A 21,447-nucleotide genomic window follows, 5' to 3' on the forward strand; every position below is an offset into this window, starting at 1 on the left:
AACTAATTCCATAGGGAAACTAGAGTATCCTGTTGTGTTATAGCCAAAGACCTTTTGTGCAATTATTCTATAGTTGCTATCTGAGAGGGCAGACCAAAGGTTTGCTTCATACAATGCCTTCTCACACAGGACCCCAGGAAAATGAATTACTCATGCATGAAGGCCTTATGAGCCTCAGAAATATAGGATTGGCAAACAGAGAAGGCCAAGTTTAACTCAAAGAATAATTGTATTTTTCCTGACAGCATTTTCAAGGTGGATTGTGAATCTAAAGGCCCATTTACACGCAAATATAATCTTTCAAACAATTGAAAGATTGAAAGTTTTTGCAATCCTTTTGCATGAAGTGTAAATGGACACTAATTGCCATTAACACTTTATCATCTTCATTTTCGTGTAAAGGGGGCTCTGGGAGCTATTTGCAGAGCCCAGCATGTGGGCTGGACTCTGCTCACAGCTGCATTGTTCTCTCACGGACTGCTGGCAGGATACACTGTAATCTCCAGCTCGCGTGGAGATAACAGAGTGCAGTCTATTTTGAGATAGTTTATCTCTCAGCAACGAACAATGGATTTTAAGCTCACCTTAATATCATCATTCAGACGAAAAGTGCACAATGGCCTCGTTTACATGCAACGATTATTGCTCATTTGCGCTAGTTTCAACTAATTTTGAGCGATAATCGTTGCATGTAAATGGACCTTAAGAGTGTATCATTCAGTTTCCATAACCATTCCCAACCAGGTAAGTTAGGAATAGATAGATTTAAATATACAGGAGCATGGTCAGAAATGGTTATGTTTCCTATTGAAGAGCCTATAACATTATGTAGGTAACTGTTGTTTAGCAGGAAATATTCGAGCCTGGTACAATTTGCGTACACTGGAAAAAAAAGTGTAGTCCTTTGTATCCGTGTAACAGTAAGTAATGGAAATCCTTTTATGCTCAATATGTATAGCCTGAATGTGCAAGGAGGGGGAAGAATTGAGTAGTGGATTAAAAGTAACATTAAAGGGGTTGTCTCGCGGTGAAAGCGAAAAAAAAAATTTTTCACTTACCCCCGCATTCTGCCCTGTTAAAAAGAAAGCATAGGTTAGTTTTTAAAAAGCACATTGCACTTACCTGCATCAGCATTCTGCAGCTTCTTCTATTCTTCTTTTCTTCTCCTTCCTTGCGTTCCATTGCCGATTCCAGCCTCCTGATTGGCTGGAATCGGCACACGTGACGGGGCGGAGCTACGATGACGACGCGGTGAGCAGCTCTCCGGCACGAGCGGCCCCATTCACCAGAAGACCGCACAGCGCAAGCGCGTCTAAAAAAGCAAGAAGCCAGCAAAATTAGATGGAGCCATGGAGACGGGGACGCCAGCAACGGAGCAGGTAAGTGAATAACTTCTGTATGGCTCATATTTAATGCACGATGTATATTACAAAGTGCATTAATATGGCCATACAGAAGTGCTGAACCCCACTTGCTGCCGCGAGACAACCCCTTTAAGGTCTCCTCCAATGAGGAGTAAGCACTCTCTGTAGACTGAAATTTTAGTTAACATCGCTTTAAGCTAATAAATGCTGACTTTGTTCGGTGCATAGGGGTTACAGAAAGTGATTAGTAGGGTACCCAGATAGCCCTTTAAAAACAAGTATCTCCCCTCTAAATCCAGTATTGCGTCTATATATATGAGAGGAACATTCTAGTTAATATCAATACTGACACCCATAGATGCTGGGTCCGCGTGGGTGACATGATGCCACCTATTGTAGTGAGCATGACTAAGCTTAGGAGTATGGTTAGACCTAAAATGAGTAGAAATAAGATATCTGTCTTAACCCTGCTTAACAGAGAAAAAATATTGCTACAGGAGTATTGCATCCCTTAACGTTGAATGAAGCAAATTTAATGGTTTGGCCTGACATCTAGGGGATAACAAGGGTAAGGTTATACCTATTTCAAATGTCTGTGAAATAAAGAGTACTAAATCAATTACAAATGGTCCCAACCGGGGAACCGTCTAAACATCATTGTAAGATATAAGAAAATAAAAGAGTGCTGAAGAGAAAAGTGACAGAGGGAAGAGGGAGGAGGGGGGCGATGGGAGAAGTTCAAAAATCCTGATGAGATGTGAACTGCTGGCAAAACATGGAAGCAGTTTTTTACATGAAACTAGCATTTGAAGGTGGTTATATAAGTGAAAAAGGTCAGAGAACAGTGGGGAAGTTTAGAAAGATATTGCAAGTACTGTCTGAATTACCATATCGGGTAAATCAGTGTCGTATATAGGACAAGGTTTTCATGGGGATGTAGATTTAGGGAATTATTTCTTCAGTTTAGGGGATTTAGCTTTTTGGAGTAATGAGCATGAATCAGTCAGGGTAGGTTGGAAAAAGTCTCAATCTCCTGGAGAGGTAGCCACAATGGTATGTCAATGGGTTCCATGTCTAGAACCTCCCAGCAGGACTGCAGGTTACTTGGGTGCCTGAGAGTGATGCATTTACCATTGTGAGAAAAACTCATTCCATAATGGTAAAGTCAACAACATGGAATTTTCAGGCCTCTTAATTTGTCTTTAAGGGGTATTAGAGCACTGCTTTTCTGCAGCATCACTGGGGCTAAGTTCTGGTAGAAATATAGCTTGTCTCCCTCATATGGGATTATTCCATATTTCCAGCCTATGGATAAGATGAGAGTGTTGTCAGCGTTGCTTAGTAACCCACAAATGACGTCTCTGGGTGGGTCAGACAGCGAAGGTTTGGGTTGGATGGCTCTGTGAACTCTTTCAATACCAAATTTGTTTGCTTGTTGAGAGCCCAATAAATCAGTGAAGATGGATCTAACTGTAGCAAGCAGAGAGTCCTGATCTTGGCTTTCAGGGGGCCTCTGATTCTTATGTTCTTCCTTCTACTCCTTTTCTCCTGGTCTTCCAGGAGGAGGAAGGCCTGGTTAATTTGTGAGCATTGTAGAACCACTGCTTCAGAACAGTGTCAAAATGTATGACTGCGGGGGCGTGGCCTGGATGCGAGCAGAGCTGGAAGCATAAGCCCGCGCTCCGCTCATTACCGGCCTTTTAAGCTACTTTAAAAGCTTTTCCAGCGGACCAAACTCACCTGAACTGTACCGGAGGCTTCCCTGGACATCATGCCGAAGAGGAAATCTGCTAAAGTCCCGGTACAGCGGGTCTCGGACTTCTTCTCCTCTCGTAGCGCGGGACGGACTGAGCCGGCAGTGCAGGGGAGTCCCCCGATGTCCGCTAGCTCCGCTACTGCCGCCGGAGCTGAAGAAGCTACTGCTGGCTCTCCCGACAGGAGAAACGAAGCGGTGACCGGCCCAGAGAGGATGCCCAAAGATCGGCAAAAGACTCCATCTCAGCGCAGGGTGAGTGAGCATAGTGATAGCTCCGCCATTAACGATCCTGATGCAAACAAAATGGCGTCGCAGCACACACACACGCCCCACACAATATGTCATCTCCTAAGTCTGTCACACCATCAAACAGTCCTGAAAAACAGAGGCCCCGCATGTCCTCAACTAGTGACACTCTCAACCAACTTCTACAAATAGAAGATGACCCTATAATTGATCTCCCTTCCTCAAATCTCCCCGCATCGGAAGATTTTATAAAAAGTATGATCCTGGCCTTGCGCGGCTCGCTACAGAGAGATATTAAATCTTTGTCCAATACATTCAATGTATCTGTGCGAGAGCTGGAGCAGCGCACGGACCAGGTTGAAAATAAAGTAGGAGAAATAGCGTCATCCCACAATAGCCTCATTGACGCACATTATTCGCTGGAAGAGGAAGTGGAGTTCCTTAAAATTAAAGTGACAGATTTGGAAGATAGAAGTAGAAGGAATAATGTGAAATTTAGAGGTATTCCCGAAAGTATACTACAAGGCGACCTCGGAAAATACCTCATTAAATTAATAAAACATCTTCTTCCGGACGCCACTGACAACGACTGTACCATAGACAGAGCCCACAGGCTAGCTAAGCCAAACTTCCTCCCAGAAACTACTCCCAGAGATGTAATTGCTAGAATTCATTTTTTTCATACAAAAGAAGCACTTATGTCGGCCGCCAGAGCCTCAGGCTCTCTAAAACCGCCGTACAACAATATCCATCTCTATACGGACCTATCCCAGTCCACAATTCAGGCTAGAAAAGCTTTCTCCCAGATAACCCTTGCTCTTCGGAATGCTAAGATACCATACAAATGGGGCTTCCCTGTCAAACTGATAGTCCGCAGAGACAATACGACTCAAATCATATCCTCTCCAGAGGAGGGAAGAAAATCCCTATCCAACTGGGATATCTCTTTGCCGGACATCCCACAAATGGCGAAGCCACAGAGACCGCAAGGAGCTCATGGTAGGCGTACTTTACCATCTACACCTCCGTGAGAAATTTACAATACGCTTACTTTAACCTCATTTTATCCGCTGGAATACTAATACCAGATTTAAAAAAAAAAAAAAAAAAAGGCTGTTACTGATGTGCCGAACTTTTCCCCCAAATGAACCAGGTTTTAATACCTGTCACACTGTTGTGTTTACTTTGTTTTTGTTGGCGGATTTTCAATTACATGGCCGAGGAGTTTTCCCCTCGATCCTCTCCTTATAGGCAAAACTCCCCTACCTTCAGGAACAACACCTACAACCCTCTGCCTATGCACAAGAAAAGACCCGCCTGCAATGTTGTCTTCGAGCCTTCAACCAAGGAACAACTTTCGCGAACCCAGCCTCCCAAGATGGACAACCTCCTCTACAGGTTCGGTGGTCGCAGATCGTTATCTATATACTACAGAAGACACCGTTCGTTTGTTGTAAGTTTACAACCTGTTCTATCTATTGTTATTTATGCTGCCAAGGTAATCCCACATACATTGCATATATTTACCACGCAAAATGTCGATGAATGTTTGCTCACTTAATGCTAAAGGTCTGAACTCCCCTTTTAAAAGGGCAATGGTTTGGAGGGACGCTAGGTCGGCAAACATTGATCTATTGTGCCTGCAAGAGACACATCTCACACATCTCTCTTCTGCTAGGTTCTCAAACAAGCTCTATCCAAATATTTTTTTTGCAAATGCTCCCAAAAAACATTCAGGCGTGCTGATAGCATTTAAAGAAACATTAAATTTCTCCCTTAAAGAACAAGTAGTGGACACTAAAGGTAGATATCTTATTTTAGTAGGTAAATTAAATGAAACACCAATTACAATAGTAAATATCTATGCGCCCAACAGGGCACAAATATCTTTTCTAAATAAACTGATCAAAAAAATCAAAAAGATCCACGAAGGGAAATTAATCCTCTGTGGAGACTTTAACATTATCCCAAATAAAGACTTTGACTCTACAGCCAAAACAAGGACTGCTCCCACGCTCCAATCTTGGCTTCACAAGGAAGGGCTATATGACTCCTTTAGATGCTTGAACGCCTCCTCAAGAGAGTATACTTATTACTCCCCAAGACATAAGACCTTTTCGCGAATAGATCTTCTACTGGTGGATAGATGGACTCTTACTTCTGTTACTAACTCATCAATAGGAACCACCACATGGTCCGACCATTCCCCTATCTATTTAAAAATAAATGTTAGCGCTCCTTTCAACCCAGCAAGGATTTGGAGAAATGACATAAATCTATTCAACTCACACACCAACCAAACACTTATCAAAGACACATTAAAAGAATATTTTACCATCAATTCCACCCCTGATATCAGTAATTTCACTTTGTGGAACGCCCATAAGGCAGTGATTCGAGGAATTTTAATAAAACTCAAAATTCAGGACCGAAAAAACAAACAAACAAAAATAGACTCTCTGCTAGAAAACCTAAAGAAATTAGAGAAGGCCCAACAGGAGTCTCCGCAGACGAGATATCATTTAGAACTAACAGCGACGAGAAATGAAATAAGGAAAATCCTCCTAACCAAACACGCCAACAACCTCACCTTCTTGAAGGCAAACTTCTATTCTCATATTGATAAATCATCCAAATTAATGGCCAAACTAGCCAAGAAGAAACAAGTCAAAGCAAATATTCCATTCTTAGACTCTCCCACAGACCCTAACATAAAAATTACTCATCCCCAACAAATTGCAGATCAGTTTAAAACCTTCTATGCGAAATTATACAATTTAGCAAACGACCCAAACACTATTCAACCCACCCCAGAGCTGATAGAGAAATTTCTAAAGAATATATCTCTCCCTTCCTTGGAACTAATAAATGAACCACTGAATAAACCAATAACTACCCCAGAAATAATTAAAGCCATCAACGGACTAAAAAACTACAAATCCCCTGGCCCAGATGGGCTATCCAACGAATATTATAAAAAGTTCTCTCTCTCCCTAGCACCATATCTAACAGCCATTTTCAATGACTCAATGAACCAGGGTAGGATGGCAGAGGAGATGTTACAAGCCACAATTGTTACTATTCCCAAGCCAGGGAAGTCCACTTCATCCCCATCAAATTATAGGCCCATATCTCTTCTGAATTCCGATGTCAAGATTTATTCCAAAATTTTAGCAACTAGACTACTGGAGCTCCTTCCCGAAGTCATCAATGATGATCAGGTGGGCTTCACAAAGGGCAGAAATGCGGTGGATGGTGCGAGAAGAACTCAAAATCTAGTGGAACTATCAAACTCGAGTCGGACGCCTTCTCTCCTCCTTTCCCTGGATGCGGAGAAGGCGTTCGATAGAGTCCATTGGGGGTTTGCTTTCGCCGTCCTCCGCAAGTTCGGGGTGGGTGAAAATTTTCTTCGCGCGGTACAGGCCCTATACACGCGGCCCTCTGCGAGGGTCCTTGTGGATGGGGCTCTCTCCATGCCGTTCCTGATCACGAATGGTACTCGTCAGGGTTGTCCCCTTTCCCCCCTGATATTTACCATGATCATTGAACCACTGGCCGAAATGATCCGAACCTCATTGACAATCAGGGGGATACCAGTCGGCATGAGGCAGTACAAAATTGGCCTCTTTGCAGACGACATACTTATCACCCTGACTGACCCCCTAAATTCTCTTAGAGAGGTCAACAAATGTATTGCTAGCTTCAGCCAAGCTTCCTATTATAAACTTAATGTAAGCAAGTCCCAAATTATGGGCTTTAATATAGATAAAAAACTAAAAGAAAATATACAAAAAGAATTCCCATTTCAATGGAAGTCCACAATCCCCTATCTAGGAATTAAACTTTGCAACACTATGTCGGAGGTCATACCACAAAATGCTGGTCCACTTTTTGCCCTACTCAGGGAGGAGCTGGGGGAGTTGAGCAGAAGAGAGATCTCGTGGTTTGGCAGAGTGGCTTTATATAAAATGCTCATTTTGCCGAAGATCTTGTACCTATTTCGCACAATATCCTACCCAATTCCCCAGAATACTATAGCAAACTTTCAGCGACAGATGCTGGACTTTATCTGGAGTTACAAAAGACCCAGATTGGCCGCTTCCATCCTATATCAACATAGAAGACAGGGAGGTCTGGGTGTGCCTAACCTCCAGGCTTACTACAATGCAACTATCCTAAGCCAATCAGCCACCTGGTTTAAAAGCTCGCAAATCCCATCATGGGGCCACATGGAAAAGCATAGAAATCAAAACCAATCTCTAAGTCTACTCATCAAAGCCTCAGTTATGGGCATTCTCAACACAGAAGGGCCTCCCTTCCTTCCTTTAACAAATTTTTCACCCTTGATGCTAACTACAGTACACTGTTGGAATCTCTTGGCGTACAAATTTGAACAGTCTGCCAGAGTTCCCCCGGTTAACTTCCCTCTGGAAATTTTAAAATATTTTATCCACGACCTAAATCTGAGAGAGTGGAACAGATGTGGGATTACTCTTTTATCTGATCTCCTAGAGGAGAAAACACCTCGACTTTTCTCAAGTATTCAATCCAAGTTTAACCTGCCAGATAAGGAAGCCTTTTCCTACTTAAGAATCCTGTCGATCATCAACAGCCTACGTCCAGAAACATACTCTCTCCCAAACGATCTAGAGATTCTGTTTCATAAATGCACTATCTCATCAAATTCCATGACAAGAATATTTTACGACATCATAGCAGGAAATATGAACAATTCCAAAAAAGTTCATCTACTAAATTGGGAGCGAGATTTCGAAAAAAATTTGAAATCACGTACTGGCTGAAAGCCTTCGAAAGAGCAAACAAATCAACGATCTCAGCCGGTCTACTCCAGTCACACTATAAAGTGTTGTCAAGATGGTATTTCACCCCCGTCAAGCTAGCCAAATGTTTCCCAGCCATGAGCAAAGAGTGTTGGAGAAATTGCGGAGCAGAAGGCTCCTTATACCACATATTCTGGGGCTGCCCTTTGATCCAAAACTATTGGCGAGAAGTTTTTGACACCATTCGATTGGTCACTGGAGTTAGACCTACCAAATCTCCACAACTAGCCCTTCTCCTTCTAGAATGTGACTCACTCCCAGCAGATGTGAGAATCTGGACATGCCACTTTCTTTTAACAGCTAAGAGCCTCATTGCAAGAAGATGGAAAACGACCTTTCCACCAACTCTGAAAGAACTACTAGATACCGTATCCGACCACCATTGCTTCGAGAAAATTTATGCTAAAAACAACAATTCTCTACCCAAATTCAACCGCATATGGGAACCTTGGCAGCAATTCAAGTTAAAACGTTAGTTATAGTTTTAATTTTACTTTACATACGGACTCAAGGAAATAACCTATTTACATTTAATAGTTGCGGCAAGAAATGGTAACTTTGATAATATTGTAATCTGCCAACTGACTCTCGTTGCTGCTATTGTCTACTGCATGCAATGTTTCACATATAGATCTGTCATTCTGTATATCACAAATTATTCTTTCACGTATGTATACTTTATAGAAAATGTTTAATAAAAAATATTTGGAAAAAAAAAAAATGTATGACTGCGTGGTGAGCTTGTTCTAAGGACTCAATACAGTTGCCAATAAGGTGCATGTCTGCCTTGATGTCCATTAGTTCACTAGCAATGGGGGTAAGTGTTTTAGTTAGTGTCTTTTTGAGAAAGCCCCTAGAAATTGAAAAAGCATCTGTATCTTCATGTGCATCTATGTTGCTCTCTGTGTCAGAGTCGTCAGCATTGTGCTGCTTCATGCTAGCCTCCAGCAACATCTTGGGGCCTCATGTCGGAGAAACAGCTTGCTGTTTCCTGCATGATTTGTCCATCTCCAATTGCTGTTTGTCTGAAGGCTGAGGTTAGGGGGTATCCTCAGCTTTCTCTTTAGTGTTTGTTCTCACCATATCGCTGGGTAGCTAAAGATTCACTAGCAGGAGAGCTAGTATCACACATCTACCATCTCACACGGTCAGGCTCCACCACGAAAATCTGTTCTTAAGATTGTTAATATACACCTAAAGTAGCACATATGATTATAATTATTAGAATTCTAAATAGGGTTCAATCAAATTCGTGAGAACATTCACAAATGGGGGCCTGCGCAGTGTGCAAATGCAGTGGATCCGTTCCAGGGAGCCGAAGCGGGACCCAAGCCCTAAATTTCAGGAGGGCTGTCAAAGTTGCTGTTAAGGACAAGCAGGTAAAATACCTCATTCACTACAGTGGGTGGAATAAGAACTGGGATGAGTGGGTACCAGAGAGTAGAGTACTCAAATACTTGACCATTTTTTAACAAAAGCAAAAAGAACTGCAGAAGCCCAATTAGAATCATTATGCAGAGGGGAAAAGGAGAGAAACCAGTCACGGGTGGATACAACTGTAGAGCGTGAAGAAACTTTTATGAACAGAGTTGAAGTTAAAGTAAAGGTTCCTGAAGAACTAAAACTGTGGCTTGCTGATGACTGGGATTTCATAACAAGACAGAAACAGCTTTTTAATCTTCCTGCCAAAAAGAATATGGAGACCATCTTGGAAGAATAAGCTACATATAAGGAATCCCATAGGAATAAAGACAAAAAGGAATATGCTGTGAATGAAGTGGTAGCTGGCATTAAGGAGTACTTTAATATTATGGAAGGTACACAATTGCTGTACAAAGCGGACCATCTTGATGCCCCTATGTTCCAAGTGTATGGTGCCCCTCATTTGTTATGTCTCTTCATCCGCATTGGAGCCATGTTATCCTACACTCCCCTGGATGAGAAAAGCCTAGCTTTGCTTCTTAACTATTTACATGACTTTCTAAAATATTTCACAAAAAATGTGTCCACTCTGTTCAGTGCCAGCAACCATGAGGTTGCACCACCTGAATACCACAGAAAAGCTATATAAATATTGACCTGTTCCTCTCAGTAACCAGATCACTCTTGAGTGTTACATTGTGCAAGTGACTGAATAAGAAAAATGTATGCCTGAACATTTGAGTGATCTTCTAAATTTTCAGGGGAGACTGTCTTTTCCCCCGAGCTTTTATACTTGTGGCAGTGACTGTTGAAGACATCTGAGCATAAACCAATGGTGTTTCATTTTCTAGACTCCTTGGGAGTGTGTGGCTAAAGAATACTGCTGCACAGTAACGGGCCCAGCTTCCTAATGCTGCTTGCATATATTGACTTTTTCAAAATGTGATATATATATATATATATATATATATATATATATATATATTTTTTTTTTTTCATATCAAAAGTGACATGCCACATCCTTTAAAAAAAAAACATTCAAAAATGGTATGCAACATAAGAGGTAAAGTTCCAGCAAATCAGCAATGTAGATAATGGGGAAAGACCAAAATGAAGTATGGGGGTTAAGTTAGACAAATAGTGCAAAACACATACAGTAGCATAATAAAACAAAACAAAAAAAGCGATCTAAGCAAATCCTCCACCACTACACCAGTCTATCCACTTTCTAGGCCTCTTATACTACTGAAGGTGTCCATTCTTCTTTTGCTTTTATTTTTATGACTAGCTTATATACCCAATGTTGCCTGGGTTTCCACTCCTACAGCTCATTCCAGGAGGCTCCATTTGAAATTACGTGGTGTGACCACAGCTACATATTTGATCCATTACTGTAAATAGTAACATTCAGATGTTAATCGCCGTCCTTGTGAGGATCATATTGAAAACCTCCCAACTAAAAAATTGAAAGGCTTTACCACCGTTCATGCACTGGCTCTGTTGCACCTCATGGTGCTCCAAAGTTTCTGCAACCATTGACGTCCTGGCTCCTACCTACCCATGCATAAGTTGTTGGTTGCATTGTTCACTTGTCTCACTCACTCGCAGTAATCTTACTTTCTTTGCTTTCATCTAGACTTGTCTAGTGGCTTTAAATTTTTTCAGAGGCATTTTTATCCACCAGCTGCCTAAATTATTCACTATACTGAATCACAAAGCCTTTTATTTTACTATAGATCAATCAATAGCCCTCATTTATTGAAACTGTGTATTAAAATGTGTTTGTTGCACTTACAATCAATCATTGTTCTTTAAAGAGAATCTGTCACCTTATTTTAGCCCTAAAAACTAACCTTATGTGCTAAAAGTAGGTGACCCGCTGAGTCTGGGGATGTGTTATTCTTACCTCACCCATCGTTCCCCCCGCGTCAACCTTGAAAGCCAACATTCAATTCCCTGAGCCAGGAGCCTAAGTAGTCTGATCGTTCTAATTTTATAATGGGCGAACTACTTAGAAGTACCGCTCAATGCACTGAGCAGCAGCTTCCAGCGCTGACATTAGGGTAACGATGAAAGAGGTAAGTATAACACTTACATCCCAGACTCAATGGGTCACCTAGTCTTAGTCCATAAGCTTACAGGGCTAAAACTAGGTGACAGAGTTTTTTTAAGCTGCTCTAATAAAATGAAAGCTGTCCTGTGATTGAATGCTATGATCAACAAACTGTTGACTTACCCCATCTAAGTATAATAAAAGTTGGATCCCAAAGAGTATGTGTACCAAGTTTGGTTGGAATCTATCATGGCATATATTAACTTATGAAGAACGAACACATATAGAAAGAAAGTTTCACTTATAGGCCTCGTTCAGACTACCGCTGTTTTTACACACAATAGCCGCGAGAAAACATCATGGCTATAGTGCTTTAAAGATCACATGAACGGCTGCTTCAAGCTACTTGAAGTAACCTATTCCCAGATCCGAGGTGTGTGCTGTATGCTTTCACGGCTCCTATAGGTGACTTTGGAAAGCACTCAGCAAAGATAGGACATCTCCTATCATTGCGTGCACCTTGGAGCCGACATGCGCGTTTGCACTCACTTGTCCTATCTTTTGTAAGGTGTGCTGATTCAGCGCACCTAACATTCTCTCATGTGAACGCTTCTATATAAACCTATTGGTTCCTATTAGAAGCGCGTTCTGTGCGCTGCTAACACCCATAAAACAGTGCTTGTCTAAATACGGCCTTATATACTAGATTGCGGCCCAGGCAGCCATATTTCTAAATCCTGAAAAACCCAATTCATCCTCACTTTTTCTCCCACTAAAATTCACCCCAGAACACTTTATCATATACCTTTCCTTAATCTTCAAAGCATAACATTTGCAAACATATTTCATAGCTTAATCGTAATCATTTCATTTTTTTGTTTAAAACAAATCAAACATTTACTTACAAACTTGCAAAATCACTTTGATAAGATTTCTGCTTAAAACACAGGTCATCTTCAGAATATATGTAATTGTCATAAGCACAACCTAATATGAATCCAATTACAGTAAAGAGATGAAATTGCTTTGCTGTGCCCTAGGACAGATTTTAATTTTAAAGGGTTGGCTGTTTTTATCAAATTTGAAAAAAAGCATTATTTAATTACAGAAAATTTTTAGACTGCATAAGTGCAGTTTAAATTGATATATAAACTTGTAAGTGTATCCAAGTTTAAAAACAAATCTAATAGGATGATTAAATCTAATTTCACCTTTTAATTTCAGAGATTGTGTTTTAAGTAGCTGGAGGTGAAATACAAGGGAGAATTTCAAATAGTTTAGTTAAGTATTCAAAGTCTTTTTGAAACTGTTCAACCTGAAGTTTAGAGCTTTACTTAAATCACTATTAGAAAATAAGAAATTATTTAGTATTGTTACACCTTTACTAATATTTAACTATTCCGGGCTGATAGATTTTACCCAAGAATCATGATGGTTTTGTGATGGATGGCTTTTGTGCAGTGCCATAACCCATATATCGAAACGCATAGAGTTCCTTTGCATCGTGCTGATGCTGACTTTGGTTCTACCCAATTGCAAATTCCCAGTGTGCTCCTGGATAGTGGAAAACCGACCTCTCCAAACAATCTCTTCCAGCAGCTGTTTGTTCCTTTTGGTTAATATTTTGGGTTGTTCTGTTTAGGCATAGCGCTTACCTTCCTCACCCACCTTGTGATTAAATAACTCACACTTGACGTGGTTAACTGGGTTTTAGTGAAAATGTCACAAACCAATAGTCCTAATGTGACAACCAACAATAATACAACGTGTATACTCTATAAGTGGCCGAGAGTGAGGCATGTTAAGCGAAACAAAGCAAAAATGATGGCTGATAACTTCAAGGTTCTGTATCTTATGTAGCATAGTTTGGGACACGTAACATGCTAATAAGACACAATCCAGTTTACGGATAGGGGTGTCCAAATACTTTTGCTAGGATAGTGTATTTTGGCTCAGTATGGCAGTGTTGTGCGCTGTGTGGTGATCTTAATATCTACTCAGCATATTTTTTACATGTTCTCATAAAACATAGATAGTCCCATAACAATTGGAAAAGAAATTCAAAACAAGTAACCAATAAAGGTCGAAACATTAAAATTAAAACTTAAAGAACGACATTTATTATTATAGGCTTTCGTAACACAAAATCAAGTTAATTTCACTTCATATACATAGAAGAGAACTATTGCTGAACAGTAATGCTGAAAGGTGAAATTCAAGGTTTTCTAATTTGTTCTTGTCTTTGAACACCTTTATTTAGTTGGACTGAAAATATCTAACCTATGAACTTGGTTTTAAATAACTGGGTGATCACCTTCCAAGGTGAAGAAATTACTCAAATGCCATACCTGCCAACTACAGTGTGCGATGAAATATCTTTCCTGCTGTAATTTATAAGTTATCTATCCAGCTTTAAAAGATGTAGAACATGTATATGCCTTGTAACATTTAATTAGGAACTTTGCTACATTTATTGGGAACTCCTGATAAATGTATGTAACAAAACGATTATTTAAGCCTTTGTACCTATTGCAGTTGAAAAGGAAAGAGTGAACCATTTGGAATTACCAGAATTTCTGCACTGAAGACTTAGGTCACAAGTACTTAAAGGGGTTGTCCCGCGGCAGCAAGTGGGTCTATACACTTCTGTATGGCCATAATAATGCACTTTGTAATGTACATTGTGCATTAATTATGAGCCATACAGAAGTTATCAAAAGTTTTATACTTACCTGCTCCGTTGCTGGCGTCCTCGTCTCCATGGTGCCGACTAATTTTCGGCCTCCGATGGCCAAATTAGCCGCGCTTGCGCAGTCCGGGTCTTCTGCTGTCTTCAATGGGGCCGCTCGTGCAGAATGCCGGCTCCGTGTAGCTCCACCCCGTCACGTGCCGATTCCAGCCAATCAGGAGGCTGGAATCGGCAATGGACCGTACAGAAGCCCTGCGGTCCACAGAGAGACAGGATCCCGGCGGCCATCTTCAGCAGGTGAGTATGAAGACGCCGGACTGCCGGGATTCGGGTAAGTACTACCCGGTGTGTTTTTTTAGCCCCTGCATCGGGGTTGTCTCGCGCCAAACGGGGGGGGGGGTTAAAAAAAAAAAAACCCGTTTCGGCGCGGGACAATCCCTTTAAGCCACAATTATAGACAAACACAATCTAATTAGCAGAAAACTCAATCCTTAGCTTTAGGTTTTTGATCTCTTTCTCCATATAATACAAAAAAAAGTTTAGTACCGTGTTAGCCAGTAAGAGAAAAGTGTGATTGTTCTCAGCAAGAGAAACCAAGTAATCTTGTAGGTATGATACCTTTTAATGGCTAACAGAAATACATGATGTAATAGCAAGCTTGCAAATCTACTAAGGGTTCATTCTGCCTGACTAAGAACCCTAAGTAGGTTTAAAAGTTCACTATAACATCAGGCATGTTTGTTAGCCATTAAAAGGTATCATGGCTACAAGATTACTTGACGCACTTTTCTCCATATTATAAAACAAGCAAAGAACGCAATTTAGCAGATAAAAATGGAGCGCATCGATTTGACAGATCACAATTATAAGTGTGCGCCAACTCTCCTTCATCCCGGACCACTTCTCCTGCCATTTCCTCATATCTCAGTTCCCTGAATGTTCTATACTAAAATCTTTCTTTACTTATTTCCCCTATGTCTCAGTTAATTTATTCAGATTTCCTTTGTACAAGGCCATTCATGCTTTCCCCATCGCTTAAAAGGGTTGTCCCGCGCCGAAAGTTTTTTTTTTTTTTTTGCATAGGTCCCCCGTTCAGCGCAGGACAAACCCAAGGGATGTGTTGAAATTTAAAAAAAAATTTTACTTACCCGAATCCCCTCTCTGCAACTTCTTCCTTCTTTTCCTCCAAGATGGCCGCCGGGATCTTCACCCACGATGCACCGTGGGTCTTCTCCCATGGTGCACCGTGGGCTCTGTGCGGTCCATTGCCGATTCCAGCCTCCTGATTGGCTGGAATCGGCACACGTGACGGGGCGGAGCTACGCGATGACGCGTAGAAGGGGCGGAGCCAGAACACCGCTCGTGCCAGGACCGACCAGAAGGGAGAAGACCCTTCTGCGCAAGCGCGTCTAATCGGGCAATTAGACACTGAAATTAGACGGAGCCATGGAGACGGGGACGCCAGCAACGGAGTGGGTAAGTGAATAACTTCTGTATGGCTCATATTTAATGCACGATGTATATTACAAAGTGCATTAATATGGCCATACAGAAGTGCTAAACCCCACTTCCTTTCGCGAAACAACCCCTTTAAGGCCCATTTACACACAAAGATGATCGCTCAAAAGATGGCTTTTGAGCAATCATTTTGCATGAACTAATGCCTACTAGTACCAATTAGTAACTTAAGCAATGTGTGTGAGCCACTGGGAGCTATATTCAGAGAAGAGCAGGTGGCCACAGGGCACTGAAGCAGGCAGAAAAGAGCACTTCCCGGGCAGAACACAGCGTGTGGTCCTTCTTATCAGCTATTCTGCAAAACGATGGATTTTATGCCAAACTGACAATCATTGTTCAGCAGAAAAGTGAGAGATGGGCACATTTACATGCAGAAATTATTGCTCAAAAGATGGCTTTTGAGCGAATTTTGAGCGATAATCGTTGCGTGTAAAAGAGCCTTTAAGTATACCTTCTTGGTGAGCTTAGATCTCTGATCACTCAGGTTAATGCATTCTTAGTTCGTCTACAGGGTGGAGCAAAACCCAGTGAGGGTGGTGGAATATTTCTGGAGTACAAAGTGTTTCCAATGATGGAGTGTTTCAAATGATGGAGGTGCTGCCAACCAGATGACGCTCCACCAGGGTGGACGTGAGTGTAGCCAAAATAATGTGGAAAAATACTGGTGTGAAGGCACAACCCTCTAAGCTACTAGAAGATAAAGGTCCAATATGTGATAGTGAAAACACTTCTTTTTTATTATTTCACAAAATAAAAACCAGCAATTGAAAACGCATTTTGGGGACGAGTCCCTTCGTCAGTTCGGCTGGATTGGACACAACAGGATGCCTGGTGGTGACACAACTCCAAAGGTGTTTTGGGTGTGCCAGAGGTCCTGTATGTGGCAGGGAGATAGGGGAGAAAGAACTGCTACAGCAAGAAGAACTGGCACACCCAAAAAAAACCCAGGCATCCTGTTGTGTCCAATCCAGCCGAACTGACGAAGGGGCCCGTCCCCGAAACGCGTTTTCAATTGCTGGGTATTATTTTGTGAAATATTAAAAAAGAAGTGCTTTCACTATCACATATTGGACATTTATCTTCTAGTAGCTTAGAGGGTTGCGCCTTAAAGGAGATGTCTCGAGGAAGCAGTTAAATTTTTTTTTTGCCCAGTCCCCCCCATTAAACATACATTACTAAGCCCCCCTGTAAATGACATTTCTAGCTGGTTCGTACTTACCGTTCCAGCGTTTCAGCAACTTATATAAGTTTCCTCAAGATGGCCGCCGGCTCTTTCCCCGTCGCTCGCTGCAGCCCGACGTGCGCGCTCCCGAGACGCCGCCAGCTGTGTCTCCATGGCAACCGGACGCATCGCAGCCGCCGACCAGACGCCCCGCAGCCGCCGACCAGACAGCAGGTAACCGGCGCTAGCCCCCGGCTCCCCAGCGCTAGACCCTCAGCCCAGGTGAAGGCCCCGGAGCCCAGCGCTAGGTTCCGGAGCCCAGCGCTAGTTCCCCCGGCCTAGCGGCAGCCCCCCCCGGCCTAGCGACAGCCCCCCCCGGCCTAGCGACAGCCCCCCCATCGCAGCGGCAGCCCCCCCCCGGCCTAGCGACAGCCCCCCCATCGCAGCGACAGCCCCCCCGGCCTAGTGACAGCCCCCCCCATCGCAGCGACAGCCCCCCCGGCCTAGCGACAGCCCCCCCCCGGCCTAGCGACAGCCCCCCCATCGCAGCGACAGCCCCCCCGGCCTAGCGCTAGTTCCCCCATCACAGCGGCAGCCCCCCCCGGCGCAGCCCGGCGCAGCGGCAGCCCCCCCCGGCGCAGCGACAGCCCCCCCGGCGCAGCGACAGCCCCCCCCGACCCATCACTTACCTGGGAGGCTTCTCGGGGCTGCTGGGCTGGGCTGGGCTTCTCCGCTGGGCAGCTCCAGTTTCTGCACCTTCCTCTAACAGAGGATGGTGCAGAATGGCCGCTCCAGCGCGCTCCCGAGCAGTGACAGCTCGTCTGCGCATGCGCAGAAGAGCTGTAGCGGGGAGCACACTGAAGCGGCTCGTGCTGAATGGAGAAGACCGGACTGCGCAAGCGCGTCTAAAAAAGCAAGCTGCCAGCGAATTTAGACGGAACCATGGAGACGAGGACGCTAGCAACGGAACAGGTAAGTGGAATAACTTCTGTATGGCTCATATTTAATGCACAATGTACATTACAAAGTGCATTAATATGGCCATACGGAAGTGTATAACCCCACTTGGTTTCGCGAGACCACCCCTTTAACACCAATATTTTTCCACATCCTTTTCCCTCTACAGATGTAGCAGGCGATAAATGAATGTTCATTGCAGCAAACAAACATTTGTTCCTAGTCACTAGAGATGAGCGAGCACCAAAATGCTCGGGTGCTCGTTACTCGGGACGAAAATTTCGCGATGCTCGAGGGTTCGTTTTGAATAACGAACCCAATTTAAGTCAATGGGCGACCCGAGCATTTTTGTATATCGCCGATGCTTGCTAAGGTTTCCATTTGTGAAAATCTGGGCAATTCAAGAAAGTGATGGGAACGACACAGCAACGGATAGGGCAGGCGAGGGGCTACATGTTGGGCTGCATCTCAAGTTCCCAGGTCCCACTATTAAGCCACAATAGCGGCAAGAGTGCCCCCCCCCCCCTCCCAACAACTTTTACTTCTGAAAAGCCCTCATTAGCAATGCATACCTTAGCTAAGCACCACACTACCTCCAACAAAGCACAATCACTGCCTACATGACACTCCGCTGCCACTTCTCCTGGGTTACATGCTGCCCAACCCCCCCCCCCCCGCATGACCGAGTGTCCACAGCGCACACCAAATTGTCCCTGCGCAGCCTTCAGCTGCCCTCATGCCACGCCACACTCATGTCTATTTAGAAGTGCGTCTGCCATGAGGAGGAACCGCAGGCACACACTGCAGAGGGTTGGCACGGCTAGGCAGCGACCCTCTTTAAAAGGGGCGAGGCGATAGCCCACAATGCTGTACAGAAGCAATGAGAAATATAATCCTGTGCCACCGCCATCAGGAGCTGCACACGTGGGCATAGCAATGGGGAACCTATGTGCCACACACTATTCATTCTGTCAAGGTGTCTGCATGCCCCAGTCAGACCGCGGTTTTTTATAAATAGTCACAGGCAGGTACAACTGGGAATCCCCAACTCCGCAATGGGAATTCCGTGTGCACCCACAGCATGGGTGGCTCCCTGGAACCCACCGGCTGTACATAAATGTATCCCATTGCAGTGCCCTGGACAGCAGAGCTAACGTCAGATTAAATGCAGGTGGGCTTCGGCCCACACTGCATGCCCCAACCTGACCGGGCTTTTTAATTCATAGACACAGGCAGGTACAACTCCCTATTGTGAAGTCCCTGTGGACCGACAGCATGGGTGGGTGCCAGGAAGCCACCGGCGGCACATAAATATATCCCATTGCATTGCCCATCATAGCTGAGGTAATGTCATGTTTAATGCAGGTGGGCTTCGGCCCACACTGCATGCCCCAGTCAGACTGGGGTTCTTTAGAAGTGGACACATATAGTTACAACTCCGTGTGGACCGACAGCATGGGTGGGTGCCAGGAAGCCACCGGCGGTACATAAATATATCCCATTGCATTGCCCATCACAGCTGAGGTAATGTCATGTTTAATGCAGGTGGGCTTCGGCCCACACTGCATGCCCCAGTCAGACTGGGGTTCTTTAGAAGTGGACACATGTAGTTACAACTCCGTGTGGACCGACAGCATGGGTGGCTCCCTGGAACCCACAGGCGGTACATAAATATATCCCATTGCAGTGCCCAGCACAGCTGATGTAACGTCAGCTGTAATGCAGGTGGGCAAAAAATTAATTGGATTACACTGTAGGCGAGGGCCCCAAAAAATTGGTGTACCAACAGTACTAATGTACCTCAGAAAAATTGCCCATGCCCAACCAAGAGGGCAGGTGAAACCCATTAATCGCTTTGGTTAATGTGGCTTAATTGGTAACTAGGCCTGGAGGCAGCCCAGTTAAAATAAAAATTGGTTCAGGTGCAAGTTTCAACGCTTTAATGAGCATTGAAATGTATAAAAATTGTTTACAAAAATTATATGACTGAGCCTTGTGGGCCTAAGAAAAATTGCCCGTTCGGCGTGATTACGTGAGGTTTCAGGAGAAGGAGCAGGAGGAGGAGGAGGAATATTATACACAGATTGATGAAGCAAAAATGTCCCCATTTTTGATGGTGATAGAGAACGATGCTTCCATCCGCGGGTGCAGCCTACGTATTGCTTAGGTATCGCTGCTGTCTGCTGGTGAAGAAGAGAAGTCTGGGGAAATCCAGGCTTTGTTCATCTTGATGAGTGTTAGCCTGTCGGCACTGTCGGTTGACAGGCGGGTACGCTTATCCGTGATGATTCCCCCAGCCGCACTAAACACCCTCTCTGACAAGACGCTAGCCGCAGGACAAGCAAGCACCTCCAGGGCATACAGCGCGAGTTCAGGCCACGTGTCCAGCTTCGACACCCAGTAGTTGTAGGGGGCAGAGGCGTCACGGAGGACGGTCGTGCGATCGGCTACGTACTCCCTCACCATCCTTTTACAGTGCTCCCGCCAACTCAGCCTTGACTGGGGAGCGGTGACACAGTCTTGCTGGGGAGCCAGAAAGCTGGCAAAGGCCTTGGAGAATGTTCCCCTGCCTGCGCTGTACATGCTGCCTGATCTCTGCGCCTCCCCTGCTACCTGGCCCATGGAACTGCGCCTTCTGCCACTAGCGCTGTCGGATGGGAAGTTTACCATCAGTTTGTCCACCAGGGCCCTGTGGTATAGCATCATTCTCGAACCCCTTTCCTCTTCGGGAATGAGAGTGGAAAGGTTCTCCTTATACCGTGGGTTGAGCAGTGTGTACACCCAGTAATCCCTAGTGGCCAGAATGCGTGTAACGCGAGGGTCACGAGAAAGGCATCCTAACATGAAGTCAGCCATGTGTGCCAGGGTACCTGTACGCAACACATGGCTGTCCTCACTAGGAAGATCACTTTCAGGATCCTCCTCCTCCTCCGGCCATACACGCTGAAAGGATGACAGGCAAGCAGCATGGGTACCCTCAGCAGTGGGCCAAGCTGTCTCTTCCCCCTCCTCCTTATGCTCCTCCCCCTCCTCCTCCTCCTCAACGCGCTGAGATATAGACATGAGGGTGCTCTGACTATCCAGCGACATACTGTCTTCCCCCGCCTCCGTTTCCGATTCCAAAGCGTCTGCCTTTATGCTTTGCAGGGAACTTCTCAAGAGGCATAGCAGAGGAATGGTGACGCTAATGATTGCAGCATCGCCGCTCACCATCTGGGTAGACTCCTCAAAGTTTCCAAGGACCTGGCAGATGTCTGCCAACCAGGCCCACTCTTCTGTAAAGAATTGAGGAGGCTGACTCCCACTACGCCGACCATGCTGGAGTTGGTATTCCACTATAGCTCTACGCTGCTCATAGAGTCTGGCCAACATGTGGAGCGTAGAGTTCCACCGTGTGGGCACGTCGCACAGCAGTCGGTGCACTGGCAGATTAAACCGA

The 21,447-nt window shown here is 44.3% G+C and overlaps 1 pseudogene; it reads left to right on the top strand.

The window, feature by feature from the left end:
• The first annotated feature begins 9,475 nt into the window (after positions 1-9,475).
• On the top strand, positions 9,476-10,278 carry LOC136573514 (mortality factor 4-like protein 1 pseudogene; annotated as a pseudogene).
• The last annotated feature ends 11,169 nt before the right edge of the window (positions 10,279-21,447 follow it).

This window comes from Eleutherodactylus coqui, chromosome 7 (assembly GCF_035609145.1).
Source record: "Eleutherodactylus coqui strain aEleCoq1 chromosome 7, aEleCoq1.hap1, whole genome shotgun sequence".
NCBI lineage: Eukaryota > Metazoa > Chordata > Amphibia > Anura > Eleutherodactylidae > Eleutherodactylus > Eleutherodactylus coqui.